This window comes from Euleptes europaea, chromosome 10 (genome assembly GCF_029931775.1).
Source record: "Euleptes europaea isolate rEulEur1 chromosome 10, rEulEur1.hap1, whole genome shotgun sequence".
Classification (NCBI taxonomy): domain Eukaryota; kingdom Metazoa; phylum Chordata; class Lepidosauria; order Squamata; family Sphaerodactylidae; genus Euleptes; species Euleptes europaea.
In genome coordinates, this window is record NC_079321.1 from 7131322 (window position 1) to 7147556 (window position 16235).

Genomic DNA, 16235 nt, shown 5'->3' on the forward strand with positions numbered 1-16235 from the left:
GCCCAGCTACCCACAACTAGCATATTTGTCTACCTGCTGCCATCTGTATTTCACTCACGGGTTGGCATTCATGGTTCTCCTCATAAGAGACAAGGTCACTCCCTGAACTTCCTGTCTGAGTGGGAATTTGAACACGGTTCTTCTCAGTCCTAGTTCAACATTCTGTTCACTAAACCAGACTGGTTCTCACACATCCTTCAAGCTTTGCAAAGATTCCTCACCATCTAACCCCAAAACAGGGTTGCCAACCTCCAGGTAGTGGCTGGAGAGCTCCTGCTATTCCAACTGATCTCCAGCCGATAGAGATCAGTTCCCCTGGAGAAAATGGCCGCTTTGGCAATTGGAGTCTATGGCGTTGAAGTCCCTCCCCTCCCCAAACCCTGCCCTCCTTAGGCTCTGCCCCCAAAACCTCCCGCTGGTTGCAAAGAGGGACCTGGCAACCCTACCCCTAAATTAAGCCAATGATCAAAGGCTGGATTCTATCCATAATTCAAACACCATCACCGATTTCTGCTGGTATACACTAATTATACACAATGGGTAGCCGTGTTAGTTTGTCAATAGCAGTAGAAAAGAGCAAGAGTCCAGTAGCACCTTAAAGACTAACAACATTTCTGGCAGGGTATGGGCTTTTGTGAGCCACAGCTCACTTTTTCAGATACCTGGCTCATTACCCTGCTGGAAATTTTGTTAGTCTTTAAGGTGCTACTGGACTCTTGCTCTTTTCTACTAATTATACAATTTGAGAAACAAAAAAGAGAGAAAATATTGGAAATCTTTACTACTGTAACCATCATCTTAAATGTATATTTGTGCCCATTGTCTATCTAAACTCCAATACATTTATCCAATGACTCGAAGGCTTTTTATGCATGGCTGTTTACCTCGCTGTCACCCCGTGTTTTGCCTGCGTTTGCAGGGACACGTTTTGTCTTGAATTTGAAAACGTAGGGAAAATGTGGGGGAAACACAGGGGGACAGCGAGGCAACCTCTGATGGTAGGAAACAACGTGCATAATCAAAACAAAGACCCAAAGTCGTTAGAGGGGTAACCGCAAGGGAAACAGCCGTGCATAAAAGGCCTAAGTTGGTTCTAAGCAAGATTGTGGATGTGATTTTTCATTACCCTCTCAGTCGTCTGATGTGCCTCATGAAATGCATGAAATGCCAAATTCTGGAGTGAAGGCACTCTCCAGAATAGGTTGCCACGTGGCACAGACGTCTGTAGTGAGGAGGGAGACTCAGCAGAAATCCCTCTTCTGCAAAACTAACTTCCGTTCACTAAACAGACCTTGTGCAGAAGAGGGAGGGAGGATTCACCCTTCCTCTAACAAAGAATGCTGGAACTAAGTCAAAGCTGTAGCAACGATAAAGAATAATTTGCACATGTCCATGCTGAGAGGACCGGGAAAGTAAACTAGCGAATATGCAGTAATGGCAAAACTAACGAATTATCTGAATAAAAGCCAAATTAAAGAATTTCAAGATAAATGGAAAATATACCACTTATATGACTCTTAAAAAATGAGAGTGGAAAAGGAGGTTGTTGAAATGATATATATGAATTATTAATAATCCTCTTGATACACTGTATTGAAAATGTGCAAAGGGGGTCATTTAAATATATCAGGGATAGATGATAATAATAGGTGAACTTAATTTTTAATATTTGGGAAGTATTTTTAGAAATATATAATAGTAATTACCATTGCAAGTATTTGTTATCTATTTTATTTTATTACAATTCATTATATAAAATTGCCTAACATTATTAGCATGTTTTTCAAGTATGGTATAGAGTATCGTATGATTTATGCTAAGATTATTAGGATAATTACCTTTGAATGCCCATTATTACATCACTATTTACAGTTCACAATTGCTATCATCTTTTATTTATTGATCATTGATTATTGTTTGTTATACTTTTTTCTTTCTTTGTATTTTGATGTAATTGCTGTTGTCGTCATGACATGGTCTTTAAGTTTTTTCCCCTGTTTTGTTTATATTTACAAAAATAAAATCTTTAAAAATGAATAATTTGTACACAGCTTTCCGAGTGTTTGAAGTACTTCACACGAATGATCGCAGCTACTCATTCGACAGTCCTACAAAGTAAGTCAACATTATTATCCCCACAGGGCTGATGGGCAGCTGAGGTTGACAGAACAGTAGCTCTCCTTACCTACAGTGGTAGTGAATTGCACTGGGGACTTCCCAACTCACACGTAGTCACTACGCACCACACCATGCCAATACTGATTTGACAGGAATCTAGACTTTTGGAAATTCAAAACTTATAAAACCCACCAACAAATGCCTCTGCTGACTATAGGGTCATGGAAGTAGAAGCTATCAGTACCATCACTTAACTGAAGAACTCTAACAAGGTGGCATGGTGTGGTGCGTAGTGACTATGTGTGAGATGGGAAGTCCCCAGTGCAATTCACTACCACTGTAGGTAAGAAGAGCCACTGTTCTATTAACCTCAGCTGCCCATCAGCCCTGTGGGGATAATAATGTTGACTTACTTTGTAGGAGTAGCTACCATCATTCGTGTGAAGTACTTCAAACACTCGGAAAGCTGTGTACAAATTATTCATTTTTTAAATATTTTATTTTTGTAAATATAAAAAAAACAGAAAAAAAAGAAAAGTTAAAGTCCATGTCATGACAAGAACTGCCCAAACAGCACATATATGTAAAGTGGCCATGTTACTCTCCACTCGCAAGATTTGGAAGACAGGATGAGGGCCGGCATCATTCTTGTATAAAGTTTGAGGAATATCAACAGTCACACATAAACAATGACAATTCCACATACATTTTTGACACTGCCCCAAACAACACATGTCTCCACTTCTCAAAGATATGGAAGCCGATACTGACAGTCACATTAAGATGACTGCCAAGATTCACTTGTGTATTGGGCAGCCACAAAAATGGTGAGGGTTGGGAAGCGTTCACATATGAGAGTTGACATTTATCACCATCTATTTCATTGCCGTCATGATAAAACTGCACTTTTGCCACCACATTTGAGGCAGTTTGGAATTCAAAACAATACAGGAGGAGAAGTAAAAAAAAAAAGGAAACCCCGTTCCCAACCCTTAGATAACATACAATGGTGACTTCAGACGATGGTCCTGGAAAGGGGGCACCCAAATGGCAACTGATTCCCATCCACGTTCATTGAGGGAGCCTCACTGTCCTGCTTCTCCCTCTGATTCAGCCAAGTTGGAAATTCTAGGAGGGAAGAAGTCCAATGGTTGTTGGCCCCTGCCAAGAGAATAGAGGCTGCTTTGCTGTCTTCCCTCTGATACAGACAGGTACACACATGAAGTTGCCTTGATCTGAATCAGGCCATCAGATCATCATGGTCAGTGTTGTCTACTCAGACTGGCAGCAGCTCTCCAGGATCTCAGGCTGAGATCTTTCACATCACCTGCTGCCTGGTCCTTTTTGACTGGAGGTGCCGAGGATTGAACCTGGGACCTTCTGCATACCAAGCAGATGCTCCAGCACTGAGCCACAGCCCCTCCCTCCCAGGGAGAATGGCTGCTGTGGGAATGGAGGAGCCAGAGGTCAAATAATCTGAGCCAGGTGGATGAAGGAGCTTCGCTCTCTCTCCTTCTACTGCAGCCAGGTTCAGTTGCTGAATTTCAAACAGTTGCTGTAATATATACTAGATTTCTACAGCAGTAGAAATAAAAATGCCTATAGCTTGCACAAGGGTTTTGGTTTGTGGAAATATTTCATAGAATCATAGAGTTGGAAGGGACCACCAGGGTCAGCTAGTCCAACCCCCCTGCACAGTGCAGGAAATTCACAACTACCTCCCCGCCCCCGCACCCCTAGTGACCAGAAGATGGCCAAGATGCCCTCCCTCTCATCATCTGCCCAAGGTCATAGAATCAGCATTGCTGACAGATGGCCATCTAACCTCTTCTTAAAAACCTCCAGGGAAGGAGAGCTTACCACCTCCCGAGGAAGCCTGTTAACATAAGAACATAAGAAAGGCCCTGCTGGATCAGACCAAGGCCCATCAAGTCCAGCAGTCTGTTCACACAGTAGCCAACCAGGTGCCTCTAGGAAGCCCACAAACAAGACGACTGCAGCAGCACCATCCTGCCTGTGTTCCACCGCACCCGAAATAACAGGCATGCTCCTCTGATACTAGAGAGAATAGGTATGCAGCATGACTAATATCCATTCTAACTAACAGCCATGAATACCCCTCCTCCATTAATATGTCCACTCCCCTCTTAAAGCCCTCCAAGCTGGCAGCCATCACCACATCCTGGGGCAGGGAGTTCCACAATGTAACTATGCGTTGTGTGAAAAAATACTTCCTTTTATCTGTTTTGAATCTCTCACCCTCCAGCTTTAGCAGATGACCCCGTGCTCTAGTATTATGGGAGAGGGAGAAAAAACCTCTCCCTGTCCACTCTCTCCAAACCATGCATAATTTTATAGACCTCTATCATGTTTCCCCTCAGCCGCCTTCTTTCCAAGCTAAACAGCCCTAAGCGTCTTAACCGCTCCCCATAGGACAGTTGCTCTAGTCCCCTAATCATTTTGGTTGCTCTTTTCTGCACCTTCTCAAGCTCTGTAATATCCTTTTTTTAGGTGTGGTGACCAGAACTGTACACAGTATTCCTAGTGTGGTCTCACCATAGGTTTGTACAAGGGCAGTATGATATCAGCAGTTTTATTTTCTATTCCTTGTCTACTTATGGCCAGCATAGAATTTGCCTTTTTTACAGCAGCCGCACACTGGGTTGACATCTTCACTGAGCTATCCACTACCACCCCAAGATCCCTGTCTTGGTCTGTTGCTGCCAGCACAGATCCCATCAGTGCATATGTGAAGTTGGGATTTTTTGTCCCAATATGCATTACTTTACACTTACTCACATTGAATCTCATTTGCCATTTTAATGCCCATTCTTCCAGTATGCAGAGATCCTTCTGGAGCTCTTCACAGTCCAATTTTGTTTTAACCACCCTAAATAATTTGGTGTCATCTGCAAACTTGGCTACTTCACTGTTTAACCCCAACTCCAGGTCATTGATGAACAGGTTGAAAAGCACCGGTCCCAACACAGATCCCTGAGGCACCCCACTGCTCACATCCCGCCATTGTGAGAACTGACCATTGATTCCTACTCTCTGCTTCCTATTTTTCAGCCAGCTCTCAATCCATAAGAGGACTTGTCCTCTTATCCCGTGACTATGAAGCTTGCTTATCAGTCTTTGGTGGGGGACTTTGTCAAAAGCTTTTTGGAAATCCAAATACACAATATCCACAGGCTCATTCCTGTCCACATGCTTATTGACGCTTTCAAAAAACTCTAAGAGGTTAGTGAGACAAGACCTACCCTTACAGAAGCCATGTTGGGTTTTGCCCAGCAGACCTTGCCCTTCTATATGCTTGACAATTCTATCTTTAATAATGGTTTCCACTCATTTACCCGGAACAGACGTTAAGCTAACTGGTCTGTAATTTCCTGGGTCCCCCCTGGAACCTTTTTTATAAATGGGTGTTACTTTGGCCATTCTCCAGTCCTCTGGTACAGAGGCTGATCGAAGGGACATATTACATATCTTTGTTAGAAGTTCAGCAATTTCCCATTTGAGTTCTTGAAGAACAGACTGATGGACTGTTCCACTGAGGAACCGCTCTAACTGTTAGAAAGTTTTTCCTAATGTCTAGACAGAAACTCTTTTGATTTAATTTCAACCTGTTGGTTCTGGTCCGACCTCCTGGGGCAACAGAAAACAACTCTGCACCATCCTCTATATGACAGCCCTTCAAGTACTTGAACATGGCTATCATATCCTCTCTCAGTCTTCTCCTCTTCAGGCTAAACATACCCAGCTACTTCAACCTTTCCTCAAAGGACTTGGTCTCCAGACACCTCACCATCTTTGTTGCCCTCCTCTGGACACGTTCCAGCTTGTCTACATCTTTCTTAAATTGAGGTCTAACCAGAGCAGAGTAAAGCGATACCATCACTTCGAGTGATCTGGACACTATACTTCTGTTCATGCAGCCCAAGACCGCATTTGCCTTTTTAGCTACCGCATCACACTGCTGACTCATGTTCAGTGTTTGGTCTACTAAGACCCCAAGATCCTTTTCACACACACTACTGCTCAGACAAGTCTCCCCCGTCCTATAATTATGTATTTGCCCTACCAGGATTAACATTTGGTACAGCGTCTAAAAGAACAGATGCTTGGACTTCTCCTCTTTTGCTACTGACTCATTTTGTGAATTCAGACAAGTCTTTCTATGTTGTGTTTCAGCTTCTCATCAAAAATATGGGCATAACACTTTCCCCCTTGTGCAAGTGATGAGGGTTTGAACTGACATTTCCAGTGTCTGGAAATCCTCTAACGAAAAGTCTTATATAAATCAGTACTAAGCTCTTAGTAGATCAGTACTTGCAGATTACAACCATGCAAATATTTCAACAAAAAGCTGCAACTAACAAATTAGAAAAATATATATTTGAGCTTCCCCCTGTAATTAATATTTTACCCCTTTTCTTTTGCCCACTTAGAATACTTGTTTTGCTTTTATTAGCCAGCAATTCAACATACGAGCAGCGTGGTGTAGTGGTTAAGGTGTTGGACTAGGGCCTGGAAACCCAGGTTCAAATTCCCACTGGCGCCATGGCAGCTTGCTGGGTGACCTTGGGCCGGTCACACACTCTCAGCCTCAACCCTGGTAAGTATTTGGATGGGAGACCTCCAAGGAATACCAGGGCCATGGCATGGAGGCAGGAAATAGCATACCACCTCCGTACATCTCTTGCCTTGAAAACCCTACAGGGTCGCCATAAGTCAGCAGTGACTTGATGGCAATTAAAAAAAAAATCAAGACACAATTACAGCAATAAGGGGTGCTTTCTTCCCATGAGATCCTCTCAGTTCTAAGGCATGTAAGAATCAACAACCAACCAGTTCTCTAAGGAGTTAAGGGGAAAAGATGAAGCTTGAGAGAGGGGTAGAAAAAGCAGGGTTGAGTTGAAGGACACCTAGAATCATAGAGTTGAAAGGGACCACCAGGGTCATCTAGTCATCTAGTCCAACCCCCTGCACAATGCAGGAAATTCACAACTACCTTCCCCACCACACCCCCAGTGACCCCTACTCCATGCCCAAAAGATGGCCAAGATGCCCTCCTTCTCATGATCTGCCTAAGGTTATAGAATCAGCATTGCTGACAGATGGCCATCTAGCCTCTGCTTAAAAACCTCCAGGGAAGGAGAGCTCACCACCTCCTGAGAAAGCCTGTTCCACTGAGGAACCGCTCTGACTGTTAAAAAATTCTTCCTAATGTCTAGACAGAACCCTTTTAATTTAATTTCAACCCGTTGGTTCTGGTCCGACCTTCTGGGGCAACAGAAAACAACTCAGCACCAGCCTGTATATGACAGCCCTTCAAGTACTTGAGGATAGTTATCATATCCCCTCTCGGTCTGCATTATAGCGTTACGGTAGCAAGTAGGTAATATGTTGGAGTGAGGGAAATAATGCTTTTTCTTTTGTTTCTCCTGAGCACTTTTGCAGTTTGGACAAACCCCGGTCCAATTTCATTTATATTTTATATAAATATATTTATATCACTTTGAGTGGGACAAGACGTGATGCTTGGAGAGTTCCTGTGAATTCCTGAATAGGGAATTTGGGAATTCCCGACATGCAATGATTAGGGTTGCCAGCTCTGGGTTGGGAAATACCAGGAGATTCTGGGGGCAGAGCCTGCAAGGTTTGGAGAGGGGAGGGAGTCCAATTGCCAAAGCGGCCATTTTCTCCAGGTGAACTGATCTCTATCAGCTGGAGATCAGTGGTAACAGCAGGAGATCTCTAGCTACCATCTGGAGGTTGGCAACCCTAGCAATAATATGAAATACTGAAATATTTTGTTCGACAGGCTGTTCTCTCACCCCATTCATTGACAAGTCTCTTCTCCTCTCCCAAAAAGTGTGAAGCCCTGTGCCTGGCCTTGGCTGGGTGATTGAGGGCGGGGTATGAATCGAAATATAAGTAAAATAAATATAAATTCTATGTAGTCCTCCTCGAGCCCCAGTGAGAGAGGTGGGCTATATATAGTGCAAATAAATAAATAAATAAAACAGAACAAACAAGTTGTGAACCTATGAAGACAGGTAAGGGAGGGGAAATCTCAAAAGACTGATAACTGTTCAGGACTTCCCATACGAATTCCACCCTTAATAAATAAATTAAAAACACACACTATTGAATGGATTGTGCAGTTCGCAAAAATGAAATTAATGTAAGTGTGTGTAGATCACTCAATAGGTAGCCTTGGGTTAGAGAGGGAAATGTTTTTCACAGGAGATATCCACAGCCCAGGGCAGATTACAATTTAAGGTTGCTTCTCTTTCTACCAGTAACTAAAGCCAAGTGACATTACCTATAATAGAAACAAATCAAGGCAAAATTTCCTTTTATGTATTATGGGACATAAGGCAAATACTATCCAGGAGACGAATGCTAAAACTTCAGCATGTGAAATGTACCGCCACCGTTTTTAAGTGACTTGAAGCCTTTATTGTTCTACAGTATTTTAATCTGTCTTTTAGGTAGGGTAACTGTTTTTGTGTTCGCTTTGGACCATGTGATGCCCTAGCACTGGTCATGTGATACTGGCTGCGATAGGAACAAATCCCCGGGTAGCAACAAAAGAAGAAAGAGTTAAAAAAAAAATGAGAGAAGACAACGGAGAAAAAGCTTGCCATTTGGAAAAAGGCCAATTGTACCCTGACGAAGGCGTTTTTGATCACTGAAATGACACAAATGTGCAATATTAATTGCGGTTGGGGTTTTACTGGCCATCGATTTAAGTTCTTCCACCAACAATGTAAAATACGTCAGTTGTGCAAAATAAAGATATTTTAAAATTAAAGTCCCAGCAGCTTTTGAAAAAAAGGTACCAAACAATTATCACACAGGCAACTTGCATTTCTTTTAAAGCAAAAACTTAACACAGGTTAACTTCTAAATAGAAGATATGTCTCTCTATTCACAGATTGCTTTGCATGTCTAGTTTGCAAAACTGGACAAAATTCAAACGGGACTGTGATCTTATTTTCCTTTTGCATCCAGTCTCCAGAGCAAAAAGCCTGCTAAGATCATTGTAGCAGATTGTTACAAAATGGGAATTTATTCATGGTTCTTTCTGGAAAATCGCCAATACGCATATTACTTAAATGAAGAGTAAATCATGTTTGCAAAATGTTTCAGGATTTGCATGTAAAACTTAATTTTGTGAAAATCAGCACAAGATGATCCAAATATATAACATGGACTTTGAATTTAAAATTGGAGTTTGCTGTTTTTCTTTATAAAACGCACTTATATCATCACTCTATTGTTTTCATTCTTTTTGTACCGGGGGGGGGGGAACCCTTTTAAAACTAGTAAGTTGGACCATTACAAATTAATCCTGACTTTAATAACTGGTTAAAGACCCCTTCAGCTTTATAAGTAGAAAAAAATATTAGAAGCCTGTGATCACAGCGAGCTTTTCTCATTTCTCCTCCAACCATTTGTTATTTAATCCAATACTAGTAATCCAATTTGCCCATCAGACTTTTAAAGGGCAGAAATGCAACTTCCACAGCTTAGACACTTTTCAAAGTACAATATATTTTTCAAATGAATGCTGGATGTTTCATTTTTTCCCCTCTCCCCCAACTGTTCCTAGCTCTAATGTATGAGGGGGGGGGAAAAAGAACAAGATGAACATTGTTCGTACTGATTAAGTAAGAGCTCATTAAAGGGCTGTCACTGCTGTACTTTGAATATGCATGAAGCATATAATCAGATCTAGTACCGTCACTAGAGGAGAATACGGTAAGTACAAAGGATTGATTTAATTACTTAGAGTGGGCTGTAGTGGTAAAGCGGTCTTGTTAGTAGCAAAAAAAAAAAAGCAAAGGAGGTTGTATTCTGGCACGGTTAGGGGAAAAAGGCAGTTTTTGCTTTTGCCACAATACCTAATCTCGGGAAAAAGCACTTTACCCAGTAGCTTAAAATGAAGATGGCCAGGGCTCTGGAAAAAGCCCGGAATTCATCCTATCCTGCTTAACCTCACCTGGTTAACTATCATATGGGAGGGCAGGTTCTCCGGGAGAATATTTACAGCCCGGCCATTTCACTGTATGGTCACTTTGAGCATTTTGGAAGAGACTCTAAAAGACAACTTCCTTTGATAAAAACCACGGCGTCTACAAATATTGGATTGATTCCGCACCCCCCACCGGACAGAGAGATGTATCTTTAAAAAATAAATAGGAAACATGCATAGTGCTTTCAAGTATAATTTAACAGTCAGGCATACTGAGATGATATTATGAAATTACTGTGTTGTTATTTTAAATACTTGTGTTTGAACAATGATGTATGCTATTTTATTCAAATGTTAAATAGAATTCTGTGATTCTGCTTGCAGTTTCTTTTGTCACAAGCTTTATTTTCATAATAAAGTTGGCTTAAAACACTTTTTTTTTTGGCTGATAAGTGAAATGTGTTTCCCCTCATTCGAACACTGTCAAAGTATTTTTCTACTTTGTCCTTCGCTTTGAATGGAGCGTCCCATTCTCTTCTCCTTCTCTTAATCTGAAACCCACCGTATACCTCCCTCGTTATTATGAATCACCATACTACCTGTTTCAGAATTAAGAGCGATCACAGGTTCAACTGAAAAATAAGGCAGGAACTTAGTTACGCTCATTACTCTATGCATACAGCTCCAAATGCTTTGAAAAGCCTCTGAAACAAATTCAATTTCAAGCCAGGGTGCAGTAAAGAGAATTGTATAGTTTTGTTCACCAATCCGGGATACAGGGTTTAATATGCTTTTTAAAAGCTTCACTGCCTTTTATCAGTTTCAAGCCCCCAAATTCTAAATTTTACTTTGGATATTCATTATATGTCTCTCCGCTTTGGAGACTTTTAGATAGAAAAACATAAAAACATTCTTTTAAAAAACTTCTTTTGTTCATCTGATGAGCACAAATGTTTATGCTGAAAGCTATGAAGAAAACATGTAAATATATGCACTACTTCTTTGGAAGTTTTATATATATATATATATATATATATATATATATATATATATATATATATATATATATATATATATATATATATAGGGATTTACTATATGATAATTATTTTAACAAACAGAAGTCTGCTAAATGGTTAAGTGAAATCAAAGTGTAAGCGTCTAAAGGAAAGAAAACAGCAATAAGCCAAACGTATGTATACACGTACATGTGTGTGCATATATATACACATGTACTGAGATCATAAAAAGTTATATCTTTTATAAAAATGCAAAAATAAAAAGAAATGTAAAGTACCACCACAACAAAGTCAATAACAGGAAAGATAACACATCAATTACTATTTAAGCCTTTCAGTCTGCCAGGGCTAAACTAAGCTTGGATTGTCCTAGACTGACTGGACCATACTATAAAAACATAGAAGGAAGTGCTGGAAAACATTAAAACTATTACTTCAAGGGGAAGAAAAGCAGGAACAGGTAGAGACATGATTGACTTCCTGTGTAAATGGATGAACACAGTAACTCATCTACACATTACGTGATAGTAAATCTGTCAAGACAAGCCGGGGAATGAGAATAACATTTGAAAAATATCTTTTAACTCTAAATGTATTTTAACTATTTTGCCTAAATGAATGACAACCTTCAGAAGGTACCTCATAAAAGGGTTCCATCGGGACCTGAAAAAAACTCCTGCACCCTCAGCGTGGCAAGAAATAACAGGTTTAGGGAAACAGCTTCATTAAAGCAGCCGTGAGCAGTGCTTGTTTAAACTTTTTATTTGCGCTGCATACTCTATGTGTATTGGTATAACCGCTAAACACAGACAACACATGTCTAACCATTTTCCTCGACAGAGTGACAAAAAACTTATTTAAGATGTAGCGTGTTCTTTACCTACTTGAGTGTGTCTATGCTCAGGTTTAAATCAGGAAAGTAGGCAAACGTGAAATAGAGTCTGCTAACTGGTGAAAACTATATATGAATGTTTGCAATGTTACCAGAGGAGCAGAATGTCATTATTCAAATGTGAATGCTGATGATGTCAAATGACTTTCCTCGCTTTTTAAATGTGTATTTCTTACTTAAAGGAACGTTCTTAAATGAAACTACTCATTCCACCCAATGGCCTTGAGCAGTACCACACTGAGAAAGTTAAAAACAATCCTAATGGCCTAGCTCCAGACTCATTTATTTATTCATATTATTATATCTTACTGTGTGTGTGTTAAGTGCCGTCAAATCGCTTCCGACTCATGGCGACCCTATGAATCAGTGTCCTCCAAAACGTCCTATCCTCAGCAGTCTTGCTCAGGTCTTGCAAATTGAGGGCCGTGGCTTCCTTTATAGAGTCAAGCCATCTCTAATGGGGTCTTCCTCTTTTCCTGCTGCCCTCAACTTTTCCTAGCATGATTGGCTTTTCCAGTGACTCTTGACTTCTCTTAATGTGACCAAACTACGATAGCCTCAGTTTAGTCATTTTAGCTTCTAGAATCAGTTCAGGCTTGATTTGATCTATAACCCACTGATTTGTTTTTTTTGGCAGTCTCCTCCAACACCACATTTCAAAGGAATCTACTTTCTTCAATGTCCAGCTTTCACAGCTTTTACTATATCTTGGGGGGGGGGGGAAACTTTGCAACAGCCAAAGTAGGCTATATGCATTTCCTCATTTTGTGGCCATACACCGCGTACTGCTGGGAAACAGTTTGAAGTGATGTATTCGCTGATGTATGTCAGAGTTTCTTGACTAGAAAAGAAAGTCAGGGACTGTCAGCATTCACATATGAATGTCAACATTCACCAAATTTGGGACACTCACAATAGCCTATTCATTATTTGTTGGAATTTAATCATTGTCCGACCAACCTTATACCATCAGTAGAGTTGCCATCCTCAAGGTGATAGTTGGAGATCTCCTGCTATTACAGCTGATCTCCAGAAAACAGATATCAGTTCCCCTGGAGAAAATGGCTGCTTTGGCAATAGGACTCTATGGCATTGAAGTCCCTCCCCTCTCCAACCCCTGTCCTCCTCAGGCTCCACCTCCAAAATCTCCAGGTAATTCCCAACCCGGACCTGGTAACCCTAATCATCAGAAGGTCTTGCAACGACGTGAAGCTCCACGTAGCTTTGTATGAAATAGTCTCGAAACAACAGGAAAGACACGTTAGAAAAAAAAGAACTTTGATACCTCAAATGTATTAAAGAGTGTTCCGTCAAGTCGCAGCTGACTCATGGTGACCACAAGAGATGAGAAGAACAAGAAGAAGAAGAGTAGGTTTTTATATGCCGACTTTCTCTACCACTTAAGGAAGAATCAAACCAGCTTACAATAACCTTCCTTTACCATTTGGCAACAGACACCCTGTGAGGTAGGTGGGGCTGAGAGAGCTCTAAGAGAGCTGTGACTCGTCCAAGGTCACCCAACTGGCTTCATGTGGAGGAGTGGGGAAACAAATCCAGTTCACCAGATTAGCCTCTGCCGCTCATGTGGAGGAGTGTGGAATCAAACCTGGTTCTCCAGATCAGAGTCCACCGCTCCAAACCACTGCTATTGCCTTCCTCTACCTAGCAGCCCCCAGACTTCCTTGTTTGTTTTCCATCTAAGTATTGACTGTGGCCAACCCTGTTTAGGTTCCAAGCTCTGATGAGATCTGGCTATTCTGGCTATGAGGGCTGCTACAGATTTATTAAAGGATGGAATATGCTTGCATAAAGAATATGGTTTCTAAACCAAACAAACCCAAAATGATTTCTACTCACACTCATATGGATCCAAAGGGACCATAAGAGGCCAGTGTCTCATCCATAGGGTTGCCAACCTCCAGGTGGTGGCTGGACGTTACCCGCTATTACAATTGCTCTCCAGGCGATAGAAATCAGTTCCCACGGAGAAAATGGCTGCTTTGGCAATTGGACTCTATGGCATTTTAGTCCCTCCCCTCTTCAAACCCCACCCTCAGATTCCACCTTCAAAGTCTCCAGGTATTTTCCAACCTGGAACTGGCAATCCTACTCATCCAGACCAAATGACTTCCACATAGAGGCAAAGAGAAAGAAACATAAGAAAAGTATATAAAGTCATCAACAGTCTAAAGAAGATCATTTGGGAGTGTCTATCTTGAGTTATTATTTTTAAATGAGGATTTTCAATTAAATATAAATGTGGACAACACTATTGTCAATCTCTATACTATTTATTCTATACACATCCATCAGGTGTTAAAGGAATATGGCTATTTCTTGCTTGGGGTAGGATGAACACAAAGTGGGAAACTGAACGGTGAAGATATAGATGGGAGATGGAGGGTAAATAAAAGGAAACAGGTTCTGGTCACTATACTGCCTGGTTATTTTATTGGAACTCCCTGCCCCAAGATGTGGTGCCGCTGCGGCGTCTCCTAACCCATTTCCCTGGCACCGAAAACTAGGCTCAAGATGGGTTGCTTTGTCTCATGTAAAAGCACCATGCTTTCGTGTACAATGTAGGTCTTGGGACAGCCTCAGTGACTGACAAGGTAAAGCATCGTTGGGATGACAGAGAGGGATCTGGAAGTACTAAGCTTCTGTTCAGAACAGCAGAAGTTGTTTTGTCAGAGACATCAAATTCACTTGACTGTAAGAAAGAAAAAAAATGAACTCTGTCTTTGTGTGTATATTTATTTTTTGCCTTTAAGTCACAGCTGATTTATGGCGACCCTGTAGGGTTTTCAAGGCAAGAGACATTCAGAGGGGGTTTGCCATTGCCTGCCTCCATGTCACGACCCTGGTATTCCTTGGAGTTCTCCCATCCAAATACTAGCCAGGGTCAGGGCTGAGAGTGTTGACTTGTCCAAGGTCTCCCAGCAAGCTTCAATGGGGGAATGGAGATTTGAACCTCATCTGATACCTTAACTACTACTACATCTCCATATCCATCCATCCATCTGGGTTCTCACCAATTGTGTCTGAGCAAACATTCACAAGACTGGGTGGTACTTGGCTTTAAAATAATTTATTTCCAACATCCATCCATCCATCCATCCATCCATCCATCCATCCATCCATCCATCCATCCATCCATCCATCCATCCATGTTCTCACCAGTACTACTGACACATTTTGGGGGGGCTCTCCCAAGTCTTGAAGGGGAAATTGTTGGAAATCAGCACAATCTTATATGTGAGTACCAGGCCTTCTTTAAAAAACAAAAAAAGCACCATACACACACATTCCTTTTCAGCATCCTTCCCTTTAATGCTTTGTTATCAAAACCTTAAGATTCTCTGATAAGAATTTCAAAGCAGAAATAATGTATGAATGATGCCGGGGAAACTGACTCCACATCAGTCTGTTAAGATTTTGTACTACCTTAGAAATACTGTCAACTGCTGGAAAGAACATCCAGAAAGAACTTTTTGCAACCTAATACACAACCTGGTTATGAATTGTAAGCAAACAGGTTGCCAATCTCACGGACTGGTCATGGCAACCCCAACAGATGCGTGACACCACCTTTCCAGACATGACGGCCAGCCCGAATTGCCACTGAAAGGGCTCCTATCCCGTCCTGCGAAACAGGCAGCCAAGGAACCGCAGCCAGGTCAACCCCTCCTGTGAACAAGAGGGAATCCATTTTCCTGTGTGCCCGTTCCAGCAGAAGCCATTTCGCAAGGAATTGTCAAGCACGTAATCGTCGCCAATCCTCCCCCACATCATCTGCATGATTGATGGCCCATCGGAAAGCATCGAGATAGCAGTAACGGAGGATCGCTCCCCCGGCTATGCAAAGCGACCCGCCCCGGACCCAGCTGCACGCGTCTTTGTTCCAGCTCGTTAATCCCATCTACGAACGACTCCCGGTCCTCCCGGAATTGCGCAAATCAGTAGGAGTAGAATAGTTTGTATCAATTGCCCTTTTGCCCCACCCTGGCAGCAGACCATTAGGGTTATTATCACCTTTTGTTTTGCAACAGGAACCACGAAGGTGTAATCTCATTACCCCGCCCCCAGGAAAAGGTATAACTGGGATCTCCGCAGTCCATACCTTACCTTAGGTCTTCCTCTTGCATACTTGCTATCACTCTGTTGGTTTGGGTCTTGCGCAGCCTGACCATGCTCCCCTCCAGCCTCACTGGTCGAGTCC

The 16235-nt window shown here is 41.7% G+C and overlaps 1 protein-coding gene across 6 annotated transcripts in view; it reads right to left on the minus strand.

Moving 5' to 3' along the window:
- The window catches only part of EHBP1 (EH domain binding protein 1), a 313110-nt gene that overhangs the window by 15095 nt on the left and 281780 nt on the right, over window positions 1–16235 (minus strand). The window lies entirely within an intron of this gene.